This window comes from Somniosus microcephalus, chromosome 4 (genome assembly GCF_052327205.1).
Source record: "Somniosus microcephalus isolate GS21.2 chromosome 4, FLI_Smic_1.0, whole genome shotgun sequence".
Taxonomy (NCBI): Eukaryota; Metazoa; Chordata; class Chondrichthyes; order Squaliformes; family Somniosidae; genus Somniosus; species Somniosus microcephalus.
Window position 1 is genome coordinate 9,344,693 of NC_140990.1, and position 23,141 is coordinate 9,367,833.

At 48.1% G+C, this 23,141-nt stretch overlaps 2 protein-coding genes across 2 annotated transcripts in view; both read right to left on the minus strand.

Annotated features, from left to right (window-relative positions):
• LOC147118255 (uncharacterized) overlaps positions 1–23,141 on the minus strand; it is a 180,944-nt gene that overhangs the window by 71,358 nt on the left and 86,445 nt on the right. The gene's annotated exons all lie outside the window — the stretch shown is intronic.
• LOC147118256 (uncharacterized) overlaps positions 1–23,141 on the minus strand; it is a 36,971-nt gene that overhangs the window by 7,268 nt on the left and 6,562 nt on the right. Inside the window, exon 2 of the mRNA XM_085984347.1 lies at positions 22,377–22,449. The gene's annotated coding sequence lies outside the window, so the exon portion shown is untranslated. The remainder of the gene's footprint in view (positions 1–22,376; positions 22,450–23,141) is intronic.

Here is a 23,141-nt window from a genome sequence, read left to right on the forward strand (position 1 = left end):
GGCAGAGAATTCCACAGGTTCACCACTCTTTGGGTGAAGAAATTCCTCATTTCAGTCCTAAATGACTTACCCCTTATCCTTAGACTATGACCCCTGGTGCTGGACTCCCCGGCCATCAGAAACATCCTTCCTGCATCTAGTCTGTCCAGGCCTGACAGAATTTTATAGGGTTCGATGAGATCCCCTCTCAATCTTCTAAACTCCAGTGAGTATAAGCCCAATCGACACAATCTCTCCTCATACGTCATTCCTGCCATCCCAGGTATCAGCCTGGTGAATCTTCGCTGTACTCCTTCCATGGCAAGAACGTCCTTCCTCAGGTAAGGCGACCAAAACTGCACACAATCCTCAAGGTGCGGTCTCACCAAGGCCCTGTACAACTGTAGCAAGACATCCTTGTTCCTGTACTCGAACCCTCTTGCTACGAAGGCCAACATACCATTTGCCTTCTTAACCGCCTGCTGCACCTGCATGCTTACCTTCAGCGACTGGTGCACAAGAACACCCAGGTCTCTTTGCACTTCCCCTTCTCCCAATCTATTGCCATTCAAATAATAATCTGCCTTCCTGTTTTTGCCACCAAAGTGGATAACCTCACATTTATCCACATTATAGTGCATTTGCCATGTTTCTGCCCAATCACCCAATCTGTCCAAATCGTACTGGAGTTTCTCGACATCCTCCTCACAGCTTACCCTCCCACTCAGCTTTGTGTCGTGCAAATTTGGATATATTACATCCAATTCCCTCGTCCAGATCATTAATATATATTGTGAACAGCTGGGGTCCTAGGACCGATCCTTGCGGTACCCCACTAGTCACTGCCTGCCACTCGGAAAACGACCCGTTTATTCCAACTCTCTGCCTTCTGTCCGCCAACCAGTTCTCTATCCAAGTCAATACCTTGCCCCCAATCCCATGTGCCTTAATTTTGCACGCTAATCTCTTATGTGGGACCTTATCGAAAGCCTTCTGAAAGTCCAAATACACCACATCCACTGGTTCTCCCTTATCTATTTTACCAGTAACATCCTCAAAAAATTCCAGTAGATTAGTCAAGCATGATTTACCTTTTGTAAATCCATGTTGACTTTGTCCGATCCTGTCACTGCTTACCAAGTGCTCTGCTATTACATCTTTTATAATAGATTCTAGCATTTTCCCCACTACCAATGTCAGGCTTACCGGTCTATAATTCCCTGCTTTTTCTCTACCACCTTTTTTGAATCGTGGGGTAACATTAGCTACCCTCCAATCCATGGGTACTGTTCCAGAATCTATCGAGTTCTGGAAGATGATCAGCAATGCATCTACTATTTCTAGGGCCACTTCCTTAAGTACCCTGGGATGTAGATTATCAGGCCCTGGGGATTTATCGGCCTTCAGTCCCATCAATTTTCCTAACACCATTTCCCTACAAATACTGATTTCTTTCAGTTCCACCCTTTCATCAGACCCTATGTTCCCCGGCATCTCTGGGAGGTTATTTGTGTCCTCCTTTGTGTAATGAATGAAATCGGTTTGTCTTGCCTGTATTCGTTTTGCACTCATGTATATTACCCTCCCCCACACGGTGTATAGTTTCACTTCCTCTTCCCTGACTAACCTGGAAGGTTCCAGGTCTTGGCTCTTGGCTCTGCCCCTGACTTCTCTTACTTAAAGATCCCAGGATCTGTATGACTCATTCCTGTGAGCCAGTCGGTGTGTTGAGATGTTAGCTGTGATCTTAGTGATTAAAAGCCAACTTGTTAAAGTCTATGGCCTAGAAATTCACTGGCCTTAGCGCCGCTTTTGAGGCGCTAGAGGGCCTAGCGGCGAAGTTATGGCCAGTTTTGAAATTGACAGGGGCCCTAAATCGGCGTTAGGCCGGTAGCGCTGCGCCGGCACCGATGACGTCATCGGTGTGCGCAGCGTCCCGGTTGCCATGGTAACCCGCCCGAACTCGGAAATTGAGTTGCGGCCGCCTCGCCCGTGGCAGCCGCAAGCAACGTTCTGGCAGAGGTGCCTTACAGAACGTTGCGCCGGCGCATTAAAGGCCCCGCGGCGGCCGGCCGCTTTCCCGCCGCCCGCCTGGCCGCAGCTCCCTCCCCGGACTTCCCCCCCCCCCCCGGAACAGAAGCAAGCCCGGCACTTGTCCGAGGTGCCGGGCTCATTTTTAAAAAGATTATCGCGGGCCGCGGCCGGGTGCAGGCAGCTCCTCCTTAAGGGAAGGAGGAGGCCTGCACTTCCCGAACCTGCCGCACCGCAGCGGGCGCCGCAGCGCCGGAATAGCGCCAAAATTCAGCACATAGCGCCAGTTTTCAGGCGCTAACAGCTTTCAGCAGCGCCGGCAGCCGTTTGGGCGCAGAAGTAGTGAATTTTTGGCCCGCCCAGCGCGACTTAGCTCCGGCACTAACTTCCGGCGCTAAAGCCGTCGCTGCGCCAAAACCCAATTTCTAGGCCAGTAACTTCTAGTTTTGTGGTTATTGAAGGCACATCAATTTTAATCACTAAAGAATACTAGGATGGATCGACTCCTAAAACCAGAGCGTCTGGACTTGGATCCACATTCTGCTGAAGCATCAAATCAATTTGGACACTGGCTCAAATGCTTCGAACTCTTCACGAGGGCCTCATCCGCTAGCAAGGTAGATAAACTGAGTCTGCTGACTACTCGCGTTAGTCATCGGATTTATTCGTTCATCCGGGACGCCACCTCTTACACGGAGGCCATCACTATCCTGAAGGCCCAATACCAGAGGCCAGTAAACGAAGTGTACGCCAGACATCTGCTGGCTACACGCAGGCAGCGACCTGAGGAATCAATGGACGATTTCTTACAGGGCCTAAAGGACTTGGTCCGGGACTGTAACTGCAAGGCCGTGACGGCCAATGTGTACTCTGACGAATTGGTCCGCGATTCCTTCATCACGGGCCTCAAATTGAATTATATCCGGCAGAGACTGCTGGAGAAGGAGGTCCTGGACTTAAAAAAGGCAGTGGCCACTGCGCGATCGCTGGACGTGGCCCAGAAAAACTCTGACTCTTATTCTTCCGGCCATGCGGCCCTCACCGCCTCGTGCGCGCCGAGGGGGCCGCCATCTTGGAATCAGCCATCTTCCCCATCCAGGTCTCAGACCAGCTCTACACCGCCGGAGTCCCCACACAGAAGTTCACCCAGGAGTCCTACTACAGCGGCAATGTCTCGAGGCTCGAAATGCTACTTCTGCAGCCAGGCCAAGCACCCCAGACAACGATGCCCAGCGAAGGACGCTACATGCTTCAAAAGTAAGAAAAAGGGGCATTTTAGCAAAGTCTGCAGGGGGAATTCGATTTCCAACTCCGTCACCGCCTCATGCGTGCCGTGCGGACCGCCATCTTGGGATCTGCCATCTTTTCCCGACTCAACGGCCGCCCAGGGCCCAACAGTGGCTTCGATCACGGTGGATCAATCCAGGCCACACCCGTTGACAAAATCTATGATGGACATACAGGTAAACGGGAATTTAACTAAATGTTTAATTGACTGTGGGAGTACCGAGAGTTTTATCCACCCTAGCCTGGTACGGCGGCACTCATTAACGGTAACCCCTACACAGAGCAGAATTGCTATGGCTGCTAAGCCCCACACTTCGGACATTTTGGGCTACTGTGTGGTAACACTGACTGTAAAAGGCACGGACTACAAGGATTTTAAACTCCTCGTGATGCCAGAACTCTGTGTTAATGTAATCTTGGGCCTGGACTTCCAGTGCCACCACGAAAGTGTCACGCTAGCATATGGTGGGTCCCAGCCGCCACTCACAGTCTGTGGCCTATCAACCTTAAAAATCAGCCCGCCCTCTTTATTCACTAATCTCGCTCCGAACTGTAGGCCCATAGCGACCAAAAGTAGACGGTACAGTCTGGAAGACAGACACTTTATCAAGGCGGAAGTGGACAGACTCCTGCGGGAAGGCATTATTGAATGCAGTACCAGTCCGTGGCGTGCCCAAGTAGTCATAGTTAAAAATAGCGAAAAGAAACGGATGGTAATTGACTACAGCCAGACTGTTAATATTTATACCCAGCTGGACGCCTACCCTTTACCCCGCATATCAGAAATGGTCAACCAGATTGCGCAATACCGAGTCTTCTCGACTATCGACCTCAAATCTGCGTATCACCAGCTCCCCATTAGAACGGAGGACCGCCCATACACCGCCTTTGAGGCGAACGGACGCCTCTACCATTTTCTCAGAGTGCCCTTCGGGGTAACAAATGGGGTCTCGGTCTTCCAACGTGAGATGGACCGCATGGTTGACGAGAATAAACTACAAGCTACCTACCCCTATCTGGACAATGTCACTATCTGTGGGCACAACCAGCAAGACCACGATCTAAATCTTGCGAGATTTTTAAAAACTGCCCTAAAGCTGAATCTAACCTACAACGAAGACAAATGTGTCTTCAACACAACCCGTCTCTGTATCCTCGGCTGTGTGGTGGAAGATGGGGTAATTGGACCGGACCCTGACCGATTACGCCCCCTAAAGGAACTGCCCCTGCCACACAATCCCAAAGCTTTAAAAAGGTGCCTGGGATTTTTTTCGTATTATGCCCAATGGGTGCCCAATTACTCTGATAAGGCCCGACCCCTCATTAAATCAACATCCTTCCCACTATCAGCTGAAGCTCGGGAGGCTTTCACCAGTATCAAACAGGACATTGAAAGGGCTGCACTGTGTGCAGTGGACGAAAGCATTCCCTTTCAAGTCGAAAGCGATGCGTCAGACTTTGCTTTAGCTGCGACCCTCAATCAGGCTGGAAGACCTGTGGCCTTCTTCTCCCGAACCCTTCAGGGACCTGAAATCAGGCACTCTTCTGTCGAGAAGGAGGCACAGGTTATAGTGGAGGCAGTGTGGCACTGGAGACACTACCTAGCTGGCAAACATTTCACCCTGCTCACCGACCAGCGGTCGGTGGCTTTCATGTTTAATAACAAACAAAGGGGGAAAATCAAGAATGACAAAATACTCAGGTGGAGGATCGAACTATCCACGTTCGACTATGATATTATGTACAGGCCGGGAGCCCTTAATGAACCCCCAGACTCCCTATCGCGGGGAATGTGTGCCAGCATTCATACGGACAAATTACAGGGTCTCCACAATGACCTCTGTCACCCAGGGGTCACCCGACTATACCATTTTATAAAGTCCCGCAATCTGCCCCACTCCATCGAGGAGGTCAGGGCAATGACCAGAGCCTGCCGCATCTGTGCGGAATGCAAGCCTCGTTTCTACAGGCCTGACCGTGCACACCTTATCAAAGCCACACGGCCATTCGAGCGCCTAAGTCTGGACTTCAAGGGACCCCTTCCCTCTGCCGACCGTAACGTATACTTCCTCAATATCATTGATGAATATTCCCGCTGCCCTTTCGCCATTCCCTGCCCAGACATGACCAGTGCCACGGTCATCAAGTGTCTCTGTAATCTATTCTGCATGTTTGGCATGCCGAACTACATACACAGCGATAGGGGGACGTCATTTATGAGTGACGAACTGCGCCAGTTCTTGCTCTCAAAGGGGATAGCCACTAGCAGAACCACTAGCTACAACCCCCGGGGTAATGGGCAAGTGGAAAGGGAGAATGCTACTGTTTGGAAGGCTGTCAGGTTAGCCTTAAATTCAAAAGGCCTTCCGACCTCCCGCTGGCAGGAAGTCCTCCCAGACGTGCTCCACTCCATAAGGTCTCTGTTATGTACAGCCACTAACGCTACCCCTCACGAAAAGATGTTCGTTTTCCCCCGGAAATCCACCTTGGGCATATCTCTACCCGCGTAGCTGACGTCTCCGGGGACAGTACTATTGCGGAAGCACGTGAGCGGCCATAAAACGGACCCCCTTGTGGAAAAGGTACAGCTCCTCCATGCAAACCCTCAGTACGCCTATATCGAATACTCTGACGGGCGGAGGACACTGTTTCCATAAAAGACCTCGCTCCCTCGGGGAGCGGAGAGAACGATGAGAGACTACCCAAGGAAGACCGACACCAAAAAGAGACAGGACGCCCAGAGGTATCAATACCCAACTTTAACCTGGAGGACACAGCAGATAACCTGGAAGACACTGCGGAGGCCCGGACAGCGGAGGAACCAGAATCCATTCCCCTAGAGGCACCCCAACTGGCTTTGCGCCGATCACTGAGAACCGCAAAACCTCCTGACAGACTCACTTATACCAACTTTTAAGAAACATCACCCCGATGGACTAAATCTAAAGAAGGGGTGAATGTAATGAAATCTGTTTGTCTTGCCTGTATTTGTTTTGCACTCATGTATATTACCCTCCCCCACACGCTGTATAGTTTCACTTCCTCTTTCCTGACTAACCTGGAAGGTTCCAGGTCTTGGCTCTTTGCTCCGCCCCTGACTTCTCTTACTTAAAGATCTCAGGATCTGTATGACTCATTCCTGTGAGCCAGTCGGTGTGTTGAGATGTTAGCTCTGATCTTAGTGATTAAAAGCCAACTTGTTAAAGTCTATAACTTCTAGTTTTGTGGTTATTGAAGGCACATCAGTATGAATTTAGTTGGTCTGCCATTTCTTTGTTTCCCATTATAAATTCCCCTGATTCTGACTGCAAGGGACCTACGCTTGACTTCACCAATCTTTTTCTCTTCACATATCTATAAAAGCTTTTACAGTCAGTTTTTATGTTCCCTGCTAGCTTACTCTCATATTCTATTTTCCCTTTCTTAATTAATCCCTTTGTCCTCCTTTGTTGAATCCTAAACTGCTCCCAATCCTCAGGATTATTGCTTTTTCTGGCCAATTTATATGTCGTCTCCTTGGATCTTATGCTATCCCTAATTTCCCTTGTTAGCCACGGTTGAGTCACCTTTTTTGTTTTATTTTTATGCCAAACTGGGACGAACAAACTCTGTAGCTCATCCATTCGGTCTTTGAATGTTTGCCATTACCTATCCACCGTCAACCCTTTGAGTGCCATTCCCCAATCAATCCTACCCAACTCGCTCCTCAGACCATTGTAGTTTCCTTTATTTAAATTGAGGACCCTAGTCTCTGAGTCAACCACTTCATTCTCCATCTTAATGAAGAATTCGATCATATTATGATCGCTCAGACCCAAGGGGCCTCGTACAACAAGATTGCTAATTAATCCTTTCTCGTTACATAATACCCAGTCTAAGGTGGCCTGATCTCTGGTTGGTTCCTCGACATACTGGTCCAGGAAACCATCCTGTAAACACTCCAGGAATTCCTCCTCCACAGTATTGTTACTAATTTGGTTGGCCCAATCTATATGTAGATTAAAGTCACCCATGATGACTGCTGTGCCCTTATTGCACGCTTCTTTAATTTCCCTTTTCATGCCATCCCCAACCTCCGCCTTACTGTTGGGAGGTCTATATACCACTGCCACTAATGTTTTTTTCCCCTTAGTATTTCTCAATTCTACCCATACAGATTCCACATCATCAGAGCGAATATCCTTCATTACAATTGTATTAATCCCTTCTTTAACCAGTACTGCTACCCCACCTCCCTTTCCTTTTTGCCTATCTTTCCTGAATATCGAATACCCCTGGATGTTGAGTTCCCAGTCTTGGCCATCCTTGAGCCACGTTTCCGTAATCCCAACCAAATCATATTCGTTTACCTCTATTTGTGCAGCCAATTCGTCCACTTTATTACAAATGCTCCTCGCATTAAGACACAAAGCCTTCAGGCTTGTTTTTTTAACGCTCTTAGACCTATTAGAATTATTATTTACTGTGGCCACGTTTGATTTAAACTGTTGATTTCTCTGACTGCCAATTTTGTTTTTCTCCTTCCTATCTTTTGCTTTTATCCCGGTTTCCCTTTCCTCTGTCTCCCTGCTCATGTTCCCAACCCCCTTCCATTTTAGTTTAAACCCCCCCGAACAGTGCTAGCAAACCTCCCCGCAAGGATATTTGTCCCGCTCTGGTTCAGGTGCAACCCGTCCGACTTGTACAAGTCCCACCTTCCCCAGAAGCAGGCCCAGTGATCCAGGAAACTAAAGCCCTCCCTCCTGCACCAACTCTTTAGCCACACATTCATCTGCTCTATCCTCCTATTCCTATATTCACTAGCATGTGGCACCGGGAGTAATCCAGAGATTACAACCCTTGAGGTCCTGCTCTTTAATCTGCTACCTAGCTCCCTAAATTCTTGCTGCAGGACCTCATCCCTCTTCCTACCCATGTCATTGGTCCCAATGTGAACCACGATCTCTGACTGTTCACCCTCCCCCTTCAGAATGCCCTGCAGCCGTTCAGTGACATCCTTGACCTCGTCCTCACCAATCTACCTGTTGCAGATGCATCTGTCCATGACAGCATTGGTGGAAGTGACCAGCGCACAGTCCTTGTGGAGACGAAGTCCCGTCTTCATGTTGAGGATACCCTCCACCGTGTTGTGTGGCACTACCACCGTGCTAAATGGGACAGATTTTGAACAGATCTGGCAACTCAAAACTGGGCATCCATGAGGCGCTGTGGGCCATCAGCAGCAGCAGAATTGTATTCAACCACAATCTGTAACCTCATGGCCCGGCATATCCCTCACTCTACCATTACCATCAAGCCAGGAGATCAACCCTGGTTTAACGAAGAGTGCAGGAGAGCATGCCGGGAACAGCACCAGGCATACAGAAAAATGAGGCGTCAACCTGGTGAGGCTACAACACAGGACTACTTGCATGCCAAGCAACAGAAGCAACATGCGATAGACAGAGCTAAGCGATCTCACAACCATCGGATCAAATCAAAGCTCTGCAGTCCTGCCACATCCAGTCGTGAGTGGTGGTGGACAATTAAACAGGAGGAGGCTCCAAAAATATCCCCATCCTCAATGATGGTGGAGCCCAGCACGTGAGTGCAAAAGACAAGGCTGAAGCATTTGCAACTATCTTCAGCCAGAAGTGCCGAGTGGATGATCCATCTCGGCCTCCTCCTGAGGTCCCCAGCATCACAGATGCCAGTCTTCAGCCCATTCAATTCACTCCACGTGATGTCAAGAAACGGCTGAAGACACTGGATACTGCAAAGGCTATGGGCCCTGACAACATTCCAGCAATAGTACTGAAGACTTGTGCTCCAGAACTAGCTGCGCGGCTAGCCAAGCTGCTCCAGTACAGCTACAACACTGGCATCTATCCGGCAATGTGGAAAATTCCCCAATATGTCCTGTCTACCAGAAGCAGGACAAATCCGACCCGGCCAATTACCGTCCCATCAGTCTACTCTCAATCATCAGCAAAGTGATGGAAGGTGTCGTCGACATTGCTATCAAACGGCACTTACTCAGCAATAACCTGCTAACTGACGCCCAGTTTGGGTTCCGCCAGGGCCACTCAGCTCCTGACCTCATTACAGCCCTGGTCCAAACATGGACAAAAGAGCTGAACTCAAGAGGTGAGGTGAGGGTGACTGCCCTTGACATCAAGGCAGCATTTGATCGAGTGTGGCATCAAGGAGCCCTAGCAAAACTGAAGTCAATGGGAAAACTCTCCATTGGTTGGAATCATACCTAGCACAAAGGAAGTTGGCTGTGGTTGTTGGAGGTCATTCATCTCAATCACACGACATCACTGCAGGAGTTCCTCAGGGCAGTGTCCTAGGCCCAACCATCTTCAGCTGTTTCATCAATGACCTTCCCTCCATCATAAGGCCAGAAGTGGGGATGCTCACTGATGATTGCACACTGTTCAGCACCATTCGAGACTCGTCAGATACTGACGCAGTCCGTGTCCATATGCGGCAAGACCTGGACAACATTCAGACTTGGGCTGACAAGTGGCAAGTAACATTCGCACCACACAAGTGCCAGGCAATGACCATCTCCAACAAGCGAGACTCTAACCATCTCCCCTTGACATTCAATGGCATTACCATCGCTGAATCCCCCACTATCAACATCCTGGGGGTTACCATTGATCAGAAACTGAACTGGACCAGCCATATAAATACTGTGGCTACAAGAGCAGGCCAGAGGCTGGGAATTCTGCGGTGAGTGTCTCACCTCCTGACTCCCCAAAGCCTTTCCACCATCTACAAGGCACAAGTCAGGAGTGTGATGGAATACTCTCCACTTGCCTGGATGAGTGCAGCTCCAACAACACTCAAGAAGCTCGATACCATTCAGGATAAAGCAGCCCGCTTGATAGGCACTCCATCCACCACCTGCAACATTCACACCCTCCACCACCGGCGCACTGTGGCTGCAGTGTGTACCATCTACAAGATGCACTGCAGCAACTCGCCAAAGCTCCTTCAACAGCACCTTCCAAATCCGTGACCTCTACCACTTAGAAGGACAAGGGCAGCAGATGCATGGGAAAATCACCACCTACAAGTTCCCCTCCAAGCCACACACCATCCTGACTTGGACCTGTATCGCCGTTCCTTCACTGTCGCTGGGCCAAAATCCTGGAACTCCCTTCCTAACAGCATTGTGGGAGTACCTACACCATATGGACTGCAGCGGTTCAAGAAGGCGGCTCACCACCATCTTCTCAAGGGCAATTAGGGATGGGCACTAAATGCAGGCCTAGCCAGCGATGCCCACATCCCATCAATGAATAAAAAAAAAAGATTGGGTCGATTGGACTTGTGCTCGCTGGAGTTTAGAAGAATGAGAGGTGATCTCATTGAAACTTATAAAATTCTGACAGGACTGGACAGACTAGATGCAGGAAGGATGTTCCCGATGGTCGGGGAGTGCAGAACCAGGGGACACAGTCTAAGGATAAAGGGTAGGCCATTTAGGACAGAGATGAGGAGGAATTTCTTCACCCAGAGAGTGGTGAACCTGTGGAAATCTCTACCACAGAAGGCAGTGGAGGCCAATTCATTAAATATATTCAAGAAGGAGTTGGATATATTTCTTAAGGCTAAAGGGATCAAGGGGTATGGGGAGAAGGCAGGGACATGGTACTGAATTTGGATGATCAGCCATGATCGCATTGAATGGCAGAGCAGGCTCGAGGGGCCGAATGGCCGACTCCTGCTCCTATCTTTTATGTTTCCATGTAGTGAATTCCACAGGTTCACCACTCTCTGGGTGAAGAAATTCCTCCTCATCTCTGTCCTAAATGGCTTACCCCTTATCCTTAGACTGCGACCCCTAGTTCTGGACTCCCCCGCCATCAGGAACATCCTTCCTGCATCTAGTATGTCTAGTCCTGTTCGAATTTCATAAGTTTCAATGAGATCCTCCCTCATTCTTCTAAACTCCAGCGAGTACAAGCCCAATCAACCCAATCTCTCCTCATACGTCATTCCTGCCATCCCAGGTATCAGCCTGGTAAATCTTCGCTGCACTCCCTCCATGGCAAGAACATCCTTCCTCAGATAAGGCGACCAAAACTGCACACAATACTCAAGGTGTGGTCTCACCAAGGCCCTGTACAGCTGGAGCAAGACATCCTTGTTCCTGTATTCAAACCCTCTCGCTACGAAGGCCAAAATACCATTTGCCTTCTTAACCGCCTGCTGCACCTGCATGCTTACCTTCAGCTACTTGTAGGAAAATCCGCATCGGAGCAATGGGAGGCTTTCAGAAGGGAGATTGAGATCATACAATGGCAACATGTTCCCGTAAAGGTCAAGGGTGGTTCCAAAAACCACAGGGAACCTTGGATGTCAGGGGATATACGAGAATGGATTAGGAAAAAAAGGAGGGCTTTTGGCAGATACAAAAGGCTAAAGACGGAGGAAGCCCTAGAGGAGTACAAAAAGTGCAGGGGGATACTTAAAAAAGAAATTAGGAGATCAAGGAGGGGCCATGAAATAACACTGGTGAGCAAAATAAAGGAAAATCCTAAGATGTTTTATAAGTATATTAAGGGTAAGAGGATAACTAGGGAAAAAATAGGGCCCATTAGGGACAAAAGTGGCAATCTGTGTGTGGAGCCAGAAGATGTAGGAGGGGTTCTAAATGAAATTTTTGCATCTGTTTTCACTATGGAGAAGGACGATGTAGACATAGAAATAGGGCGGGGGGACTGTGATATGCTCGAACATATTAACATCGAGAGGGAGGAGGTATTGGCGGTTTTAGCTGGCCTAAAAATGGATAAATCCCCAGGCCCGGATGAAATGTATCCCAGGCTGCTGTGTGAGGCAAAGGAAGAGATTGCGGGGGCTCTAACACATATATTCAGGACCTCTCTGGCCACAGGGGATGTGCCAGAGGACTGGAGAACCGCTAATGTAGTACCATTATTCAAGAAGGGAAGTAGGGAAAAACCAGGGAACTACAGGCCAGTGAGCCTAACATCAGTGGTAGGAAAATTATTGGAAAAAATTCTGAGGGACAAAATTTGTCTCCACTTGGAGAGGCAAGGATTAATCAGGGATAGTCAACATGGCTTTGTCAAGGGAAGATCATGTCTGACTAATTTGATTGAATTTTTTGAGGGGGTGACTAGGTGTGTGGATGAGGGTAACGCAGTGGATGTGGTATACATGGATTTCAGTAAGGCCTTCGATAAAGTCCCGCACAGGAGACTGGTCAAGAAGGTAAGAGCCCATGGAATCCAGGGTGCCTTGGCACATTGGATACAAAACTGGCTTAGTGACAGAAGGCAGAGGGTGATGGTCGAAGGTTGTTTTTGTGACTGGAAGCCTGTGGCCAGTGGGGTACCACAGGGATCGGTGCTGGGTCCCTTGCTGTTTGTGGTCTACATTAATGACTTGGATATGAATGTAAAAGGTATGATCAGTAAGTTCGCGGATGATACAAAAATTGGTAGGGTGGTAAATAGCGAGGAGGGTAGCCTCAGTCTGCAGGACGATATAGATGGGTTAGTCAGATGGGCGGAACAGTGGCAAATGGAATTTAACCCGGAAAAGTGCGAGGTGATGCACTTTGGGGGGACTAACAAGGCAAGGAAATACACAATGAATAGTAAGACCCTAGGCAAGACGGAGGGTCAGAGGGATCTGGGTGTGCAAGTACACAGATCCCTGAAGGCGGCGGAACAGGTGGATAAGGTGGTAAAAAAGGCATATGGGATACTTGCCTTCATTAGCCGAGGCATAGAATATAAGAGCAAGGAGGTTATGATGGAGCTGTATTAAACACTGGTTAGTCCACAGCTGGAATACTGTGTGCAGTTCTGGTCGCCACACTACAGGAAGGATGTGATCACGTTAGAGAGGGTGCAGAGGAGGTTCACCAGGATGTTACCAGGGCTGGAGCGCTTCAGCTATGAAGAGAGGCTGGGCAGATTGGGTTTGTTTTCCTTGGAGCAGAGGAGGCTGAGGTGGGACATGATTGAGGTGTACAAAATTATGAGGGGCATAGATAGGATGGATGCTGAGGAGCTTTTTCCTTTAGTAGAAGGGTCAATAACTAGGGGGCATAGATTCAAGGTAAAGGGCGGGAGGTTTAGAGGGGATTTGAGAAAGAACTTTTTCACCCAGAGGGTGGTTGGAGTCTGGAACTCACTGCCTGAAAGGGTTGTGGAGGCAGGAACCCTCACAACATTTAAGAAGCATTTGGATGAGCACTTGAAATGTCACAGCATACAAGGCTACGGACCAAATGCTGGAATATGGGATTAGATTAGACAGGGCTTGATGGCCGGCGCAGACACGATGGGCCGAAGAGCCTCTATCCGTGCTGTATAACTCTATGACTCTATGACTGGTGCACAAGGGCACCCAGGTCTCGTTGCACTTCCCCTTCTCCCAATCTATTGCCATTCAGATAATAATCTGCCTTCCTGTTTTTGCCACCAAAGTGGATAACCTCGCATTTATCCACATTATACTGCATCTGCCATGCTTCTGCCCAATCACCCAACCTGTCCAAATCACACTGGAGTTTCTCAGCATCCTTCTCACAGCACATCACTCTCTGGGTGAAGAAATTCCTTCTCATCTCTGTCCTAAATGGCTTACCCCTTATCCTTAGACTGTGAGCCCTGGTTCTGGACTCCCCGACCATCGAGATCCCCTCGTGGTGTCGATTGACAGCGGCGTGTCAGCCAATGAGGTGCAGGAATGGGCGGGACCAGGGGCCAGGACTGACAGCAAGCAGGAACTAACTCAATTAAATACCTGCAGCCCAAAAAAAGCCTTTTATTTCGTCAGCCAAAAAACAGCAAAGCAAATAAGGTTTGCTGAGTCAGCAAAGCTTATTTTAAAGAATTCTCGAGCGATATCGCTGATCGGTGCTCGGGCCCCAGCTATTCACAGTATATAGTAATCTCTGGATTACTACCAGTGCCACGTGCTAGTAAGAGTACAGAGAACAGGATAGTTAGGCTAAATACGTGGCTTGAGCAGTGGTGTAAGAGGGAGGGTTTTAAATTTTTGAGGCATTGGAACCAGTTTTGTGGTAGGTGTGACCTATACAAAAGGGACGGTCTACACCTGTGCAGAGATGGAACTGATGTTCTCGGGGTAATTTTTGATAAAGCAGTTCGGGAGCATTTAAACTAGTATGGCAGGGGGCTAGAAACCTATGTAGTGAAATAGAGGAAAGTGAAAGGCAGACAGAAATAAATGGTAAAAGGGTGAGGAACAAAAAACAAAGGGCCAAACTAATTCATAAAAAATGTGAGCATAAAAAAAGCCTGAGGGTTTTATACCTTAATGCGAGAAGCATCAGGAACAAGGTAGATGAATTAGCTGTGGAAATAGAGGTTAATAATTATGATCTAATTGGGATTACGGAAACATGGTTGCAGGGTGAGCAGGGCTGGGAGCTTAACATACAGGGGTATTCAGTATTTAGGAAGGATCGACAAAAAAGAAAGGGAGGAGGGGTAGCATTGCTAGTAAAAGAGGGGATAAATGCAATTGAAAGGAAGGATATTAACTCAGTTAATACAGAATCTATATGGGTGGAGCTAAGAAATAGCGAGGGGCGAAAAACATTAATAGGAGTGGTATATAGGCCTCCAAATAGTAAAATAGAGGTTAGGGAGGGCATCACGAGGGAAATTAGAGAAGCGTGCAATAAGAGCACAGCTGTCATCATAGGTGACTTTAACTTACATATAGATTGGACTAGCCTAATCAGTAAAAATAATGAGGAGGAGGAATTCCTTGAGTGTTTAAGGGATGGTTATCTGGATCAATATGTCGAGGAACCAACTCGGGAACAGGCTATATTGGACTGGGTACTGTGCAATGAGAAGGGACTAATCAGTAATCTTGTTGTACGGGGACCCTTGGGTCAGAGCGATCATAACATGATCGATTTCTCACTCGAAATGGAGAGCGAAGAAATTGACTCAGAGACTAAGGTCCTGAATTTAAACAAGGGGAATTATGATGCCATGAGACGGGAACTGAGTAGGTCTGATTGGACAACGTTCCTGAGAGGACTGGAGGTAGATAAACAATGGCAAACATTTAAAGATAGAATGACAAAATTGCAAAAATTGTTTATACCAATCTGGCATAAAAGGAAATCTAAAAAGGTGACTCAACCGTGGATAACAGGGGAAATTAGAGACAGCATAAAATCCAAAGATAGGGCGTATAAAATAGCCAAAAAAAGCGCCAGAGCGGAAGATTGGGAACAGTTTAAGATAGAGCAAAGGAGGGCAAAGGGCATGATCAAGAGGGGCAAAATAGCTTACGAAAATAAGCTGGCGGAAAATATAAAAACTAACTCCAAAAGCTTTTATAAATATATCAAAAGGAAAAGACTGGTGAAAACCAAAGTTGGTCCATTGCAGTCAGATACGGGGGAATATATAATGGGAAATAAGGAAATGGCAGATCAACTAAATGCATACTTTGGGTCAGTCTTTACGAAGGAAGACACAAAAAACCTCCCTGGGATATCGGGAAAAATAGGGACATTGGCAAAGGAGGAACTGACGCAAATCAATATCTCTAAGGATATGGTGTTAAGGAAGCTAAAGGGATTGAAGGTGGACAAATCCCCAGGGCCTGATAACATGCATCCTAGGGTACTGAAGGAGGTGGCCCTAGAGATAGCGGATGCACTAAGGATGATTTTTCAGAATTCATTAGACTCGGGAACAGTGCCGATGGATTGGAGGGTAGCTAACGTTACCCCACTATTCAAAAAGGGGGGTAGGGAAAAAGCAGGTAATTACAGACCTGTAAGCCTTACATCAGTTGTGGGCAAAATGCTGGAGTCCATCATTAAGGATGAAATAGCGGAGCACTTAGCAAATGGGGACAGGATAGGACAGAGTCAACATGGATTTACAAAGGGTAAATCGTGCTTGACTAATCTATTGGAATTTTTTGAGGGAGTAACTGGTAGAATAGATGGGGGAGAGCCAGTAGATGTGGTGTACCTGGACTTCCAAAAGGCCTTCGATAAGGTCCCACATAAAAGATTAGCATGGAAAATTGAGGCTCATGGGATAAAGGGGAAAGTTTTGGCGTGGATAGGGAACTGGCTGTCAGATAGAAAACAGAGAGTTGGAATAAACGGCTCATTTTCTGAATGGCAGGCAGTAACAAGTGGGGTACCACAGGGATCTGTCCTGGGCCCCCAGCTGTTCACAATTTACATTAATGACCTGGATCAGGGAGTCGGATGCAGCATTTCCAAATTTGCAGACGACACTAAACTAGGAGGTGGGGTGGGCTCAGAGGAAGAGACCAGGAAGCTCCAGAGCGATTTGGACAGACTGGGCGATTGGGCGGATAAATGGCAGATGCACTATAATGTGGACAAGTGCGAAGTTATCCACCTTGGGTGCAGGAACGGGAGGGCAAATTATTATTTAAATGGCAATAGATTGGGAGAGGGGGAAGTACAGAGAGACCTGGGTGTTCTTGTACACCAGTCACTGAAGGCGAGCATGCAGGTGCAACAGGCGGTCAAGAAGGCAAACGGTATGCTGGCCTTCATAGCAAAAGGGTTAGAATACAGGAACAGGGATACCTTGCTGCAGCTGTACAGGGCACTGGTGAGACCACACCTCGAGTACTGTGTACAGTTTTGGTCGCCTCATCTGAGGAAGGATGTTCTTGCCATGGAGGGGGTGCAGCGGCGATTCACCAGGCTGATACCAGGAATGGCGGGAATGACCTATGAGGAGAGACTATGTAGTTTAGGGATGTACACACTGGAGTTTAGAAGATTGAGAGGGGACCTCATAGAAGTGTATAAAATTCTGACAGGTCTAGACAGACTGGATGCAGAAGGAATGTTTCCCTTGGCGGGTGAGAACAGAACTAGAGGACATAATTTAAGGATAAGGGCTAAACCATTTAGGACAGAGATGAGGGGGAATTTCTTCACTCAGAGAGTGGTGAACCTGTGGAACTCATTGCCACAGAGGGCAGTGTACGCCAACTCATTAAATATATTTAAGAGGGAATTAGATATATTTCTACGGGCAAAAGGGGTTAAGGGTTACGGAGAGAAGGCGGGGACGGGATACTGAATTAAAGGATCAGCCATGATCTCATTAAATGGCGGAGCAGGCACGAAGGGCCGAATGGCCTACTCCTGCTCCTATCTTCTATGTATCTATGTATCTATATTAATGATCTAGACGAGGGAACAAGATGTAATATTTCCAAGTTTGCAGACAACACAAAGCTGGGTGGGCGTGTGTGTTGGCCTTCGTAGCGAGAGGGTTCGAGTACAGGAACAAGGATGTCTCGCTGCAGTTGTACAGGGCCTTGGTGAGACCACACCTTGAGTACTGTGTGCAGTTTTGGTCGCCTTATCTGAGGAAGGATGTTCTTGCCATGGAAGGAGTTCAGCGAAGATTCACCAGACTGATACCTGGGATGGCAGGAATGACGTATGAGGAGAGATTGGGTCGATTGGGCTTATATTCGCTAGAGTTTAGAAGAATGAGAGGGGATCTCATTGAAACTTATAAAATTCTAACAGGACTGGACAGACTAGATGCAGGAAGGATGTTCCCGATGGCCGGGGAGTCCAGAACCAGGGGTCACAGTCTAAGGATAAGGGGTAAGCCATTTAGGACAGGGATGAGGAGGAATTTCTTCACCCAGAGAGTGGTGAACCTGTGGAATTCTCTACCACAGAAGGCAGTTGAGGCCAATTCATTAAATATATTCAAGAAGGAGTTGGATATATTTCTTAAGGCTAAAGGGATCAAGGGATATGGGGAGCAGGCAGGAACAGGGTACTGAATTTGGATGATCAGCCATGATCTCATTAAAGGGCTGAATGGCCTACTCCTGTTCCTATCTTCTATGTTTCTATGTTTTTATGATCACTACCCCCACAATGCTCTCCCACTGATACCCCTTTCACCTGCCCAGCTAAGGTTAAGGGGAGATCTGATAGAGGGGGTCAAAACCATGAAGGGTTTGGATCGAGTAAATAAGGAGAAACTGTTTCCAGTGGCTGGAGGGTCGGTAACCAGAGGACACAGATTTCAGGCAAAAGATCCAGAGGCGACATGAGGAAACAGATTTTAAACACAGCCAGTTATGATCTGGAACGCGCTGCCTGGAAGGGCAGTGGAAGCAGATTCAATAGTAACTTTCAAAAAAGAATTGGGTAAATACTTGAAGGGGAGACATTTACAGGGCGAGGGGAAAGAGCAGGGAGGAGTGGGACTAATCGGAGAGCTCGACCAAAGAGCCGGCACAGGCCCGGTGGGCCGAATGGCCTCCTTCTGTGCTGTTTCATTCGATGGTTCCGTCCCCATAATGAGACCTTCTCAGCCCCGGTGTCCTCCTGCTGAATCGGCCCGGCACCCCCTCCGAGGCCAGTGTGTCCCTTTCTGAGGTGCGGTGCCTGAAACTGAAGGCAGTCCTCCGGATGGGGCCTGAGCAAGGCTCTGGACAGCTGAGGCATGGCTGTGGATATCTGGAGTTGTGGTGTAGACAGTCCGACCTTGTCAAGTTAAGTGGGTGGCGATCAGGAGCAGGTGCCCTTTCCTCCCAGGGTGCTGTCACACTAAATTAGGGCTCATGGGATTGGGGGTAATATTAGCATGGATTGAGGATTGGTTAACGGTCAGAAAACAGAGAGTAGGAATAAACGGCTCATTTTCGGGCTGGCAGGCTGTAACTAGTGGGGTCCCGCAAGGATCAGTGCTGGGGCCTCAGCTATTCACAATCTCCATCAATGACTTAGATGAGGGGACCGAGTGCAATGTGTCCAAGTTTGCTGACGATACAAAGCTAGGTGGGAAAATAAGTTGTGAGGAGGACACAAAGAGGCTGCAAAGGGATATCGACAGGTTAAGTGAATGGGCAAGAACATGGCAGATGGAATATAATGTGGAGAAGTGTGAAGTTATCCGCTTTGAACATAAGAAATAGGAGCAGGAATAGGCCACTTGGCCCCTCGAGCCTGCTCCGCCATTCAATAAGATCATGGCTGATCTTGGGCTCAAAGCCACTTCCCTGCCCGCTCCCCAGCACCCTTCACTTCCTTATCTTGCAAAAATCTGTCTATCTCCACCTTAAATGTATTTACTGACCCAGCCTCCACAGCTCTCTGGGGCAGAGAATCCCACAGATTTACGACCCTCTGAGAGAAGAAATTCCTCCTCATCTCAGTTCTAAAAGGGTGACCCATTATTCTGAAACTATGCCCCCGAGTTCTAGATTTCCCCACGAGGGGAAACATCCTCTCTGCATCTACCTTGTCGAGCCCCCTCAGTATCTTATATGTTTCAATAAGATCACCTCTTATTCTTCTAAATTCCAATGAGTATCGGCCCAGCCTGCGCAATCTTTCCTCATAAGTCAACCCCCTCATCTCTGGAATTAACCTCGTGAATCGTCTCTGAACTGCCTCCAATGCAAGTATATCCTTCCTTAAATACGGAGACCAAAACTGTACGCAGTACTCCAGGTGTGGCCTCACCAATACCCTGTACAGTTGTAGCAGGACTTCCCTACTTTTATACTCCAACCCTCTTTGCTAGGAAAAATAGAAAAGCAGAGTATTTTTTAAATGGTGAGAGATTGGGAAATGTTGGTGTTCAGAGGGACCTGGGTGTCCTTGTACACGAGGCACTGAAAGTTAACACGCAGGTGCAGCAAGCTATTAGGAAAGCAAGTGGAACGTTAGTCTTTATTACAAAAGGATTGGAGTATAAGAGTAAAGTCTTACTGCAATTATATAGGGCCTTGGTGAGACCACACCTGGAGTATTGTGTACAGTTTTGGTCTCCTTACCTAAGGAAGGATATACTTGTCTTAGAGGGAGTGCAACAAAGGTTCACCAGACTGATTCCTGGGATGGGGGGATTGTCCTGTGAGGAGCAATTGAGGAGACTGGGCCTATATTCCCTACAATTTTGAAGAATGAGAGGTGATGTCATTGAAACATCTACAATTCTTACAGGGCTCGACAGGGTAGATGCTGGGAGACTGTTTCCCCTGGCTGGGGGGTCTAGAACCAGGGGTCACAGTCTCAGAATAAGGGGTCGGCCATTTAGGACTGAGATGAGGAGACATTTCTTCACTCAGAGGGTGGTGAATCTTTGGAATTCTCTGCCCCAGAGGGCTGTGGAGGCTCAGTCATTGAGTATAATCAAGGCTGAGATCGATAGATTTTTGGACTCATGGGGATCGGGCGGGAAGGTGGAGATGAGGTAGAAGATCAGCCATGATCTTATTGAATGGCGGAGCAGGCTCGAAGGGCTGAATGGCCTGCTCCTGCTCCTATTTCTTATGTTCTTAAGAAAGCTGTTTGCTATAGCCTGCTGCGCCATGACAAATACACAGAGGATTTCAGTTACGTGGAGAGACTGGAGAAGCTGGGATTGTTCTCCTTGGAGCAGAGAAGGTGCAGCGGAGATTTAATAGAGGTGTTCAAAACATGGAGGGTTTTGATAGAGTAAATAGGAGCATGGGAACAGGAGGTCATTCAGCCCCTCCAGCCTGTTCCACCATTCAATGAGATCATGGCCGATCTGTGTCTTAACTCCACCCACATGCCTTGGCTCCATATCCCTTTGCTCCCTTGTCTAGCAAAAATCTATCACTCTGGGATTTAAAATGATTAATTGAGCTGGCATCGACTGCTTTCTGTGGGAGAGGGTTCCACACTTCTACCACCCTTTGTGTGAAGAAGTGTTTCCCAACTTCTCTCCTGAATGGCCTGGCTCTGATTTTAAGGTGATGTCCCCTTGTCCTCGACTCCCCCACTGGCGGAAAAAGTTTCTCTCTATCTACTCTACCAATTCCTTTCAAAATCCTAAAATCCTCAATCACTCTTTAACCTTCTAGATTCCAGGGAACACAAGCCTAGTTTATGTAATCTCACCTCATAATCTAACCCTTGGAGCCCGGGTAACATTCTGGTGAATCTGTGCTGCACTCCTTCCAAGGCCAGTATATCTTTTCTGAGGTGCGGTGCCCAGAATTGTACACAGTGTTCTAGGGAGTTATAGAGTCATAGAATTATACAGCACAGAAAGAGGCCCTTCGGCCCATCGCGTCCGCGCCAGCCATCAAGCCCTATCTAATCTAATCCCATTTTCCAGCACTGGGTCTGTAGCCTTGTATGCTATGGCATTTCAAGTGCTCATCCAAATGCTTCTTGAATGTTGTGAGGGTTCCTGCCTCTACCACCTTTTCAGGCATTGAGTTCCAGATTCCAACCACCCTCTGGGTGAAAAAGGTTTTCCTCAAATCCCCTCTAAACCTCCTGCCCCTTACCTTGAATCTATGCCCCCTGGTTGTTGACCCCTCTACTAAGGGGAAAAGCTCCTTTCTATCCACCCTATCTATGCCCCTCATAATTTTGTATACCTCAATCAGGTCCCCCCTCAGCCTTCTCTGCTCCAAGGAAAACAACCCCAGCCTGTCCAGTCTTTCTTCATAGCTGAAGCGCTCCAGCCCTGGTAAGAGTTCCTGGGAGTTAATGTGCGTAGGTCCCTGAAGGTGGCGGGACATACTGAGAGAATGGTTAACAAAGCATATGGGATCTTGGGCTTCATAAATAGAGTAAAAAAGTAGAGAAGTTATGCTGAACCTCAAAAAATTAAAGGGAACACTGGTCCTAATACCGCTCCCTGGGGAACATCACTGGATACCTCCCTCCAGTCTGAAAAGCAACCGTTCACCACTACTCTCTGCTTTCTGTCCCTTGGCAGAAAACTGGGAGGGGGCGAGAGCAAACAGCACCTGATTTCTCGCCAAGCACTCACGGGAGCAGGGGCTTAGCCCTACTTTAAATGTCAGTCTCTTACATGTACATTATAATAAAAAGGGAGACACTGTCCCTTTAAAATCAGTCATCCATGTGACACGGTCCCTTTAATGAAAATCATATAGAAAAAGAGAGCACCTGTCCCTTTAAGAGAACCCCCACCACTCCCATATTTGTCTTAAATGCTTGAAATTAATAATTAAAAACGCTGAAAATTAATATTAAGAAAATGAATTCAGGGAGAAGAAATATTTTTACTCACAAGTATTTGTTCCACAGGGTTTGTTATTTTCTCAATTTAAAGCGAACTTCTTTTCTTTAATAAAAAGTATTTTCTGTAAAATAAAATTAGTTTGAGCTGTAAAATGTGAAAGGAACATTAAAAATAAACTTTCCCAGGATCACAGATTCTGACCAGGCCGCTTTACAAAATGGCGGCTGGCCAATCCCAGGTCCCGCCTCCTCCTTCGCCGCGATTGGTTGGAGGACCAAAGCCCCTCGGTCGGTCCTCCAGGCTCCGCCTCCCCTCGCTCATTGGTGGAGGGCTCAGTGTCAGTCAGTGCACGCCGGCGACGTCGTGACGTTGCAGGGTGGGCGGTTGGAGCAGGCGGGAAATTAAATTCATTTAAATTAAATCTCCCGTCAGCCTCCTCTGTCCCACTCAGCCGCCGCAAGTCCCGCCCCTCAGGCTCCCCGATTGGTTGGAGGATCCACCGCCGGCTCGTTCCTCCAGCCCCACCCTGCTCGCTCCCTATTGGTCGGAAGCTCCCGTCAATCAGGCCCTGGGCCCGGGTCCTATCTTCTAGTTACTTTCAGTGATGACTTTTATAAACTGGTTTTACAGGAAATTAGAAGAGGAAGGGAGAGATTTGAAGACACTCGGTCCCTTTGTGACTCTAAAGCTGCAGCTGACTCCGCGCATGCGCCCCATGGCCCCGCCCTCTCCTGCTCCACAGGCGTCCGGCCCGCACAGCGCATGCTCAGCACACACCCTGGGCCCCTGTCAATCATCCTCCCCCTCTGAACA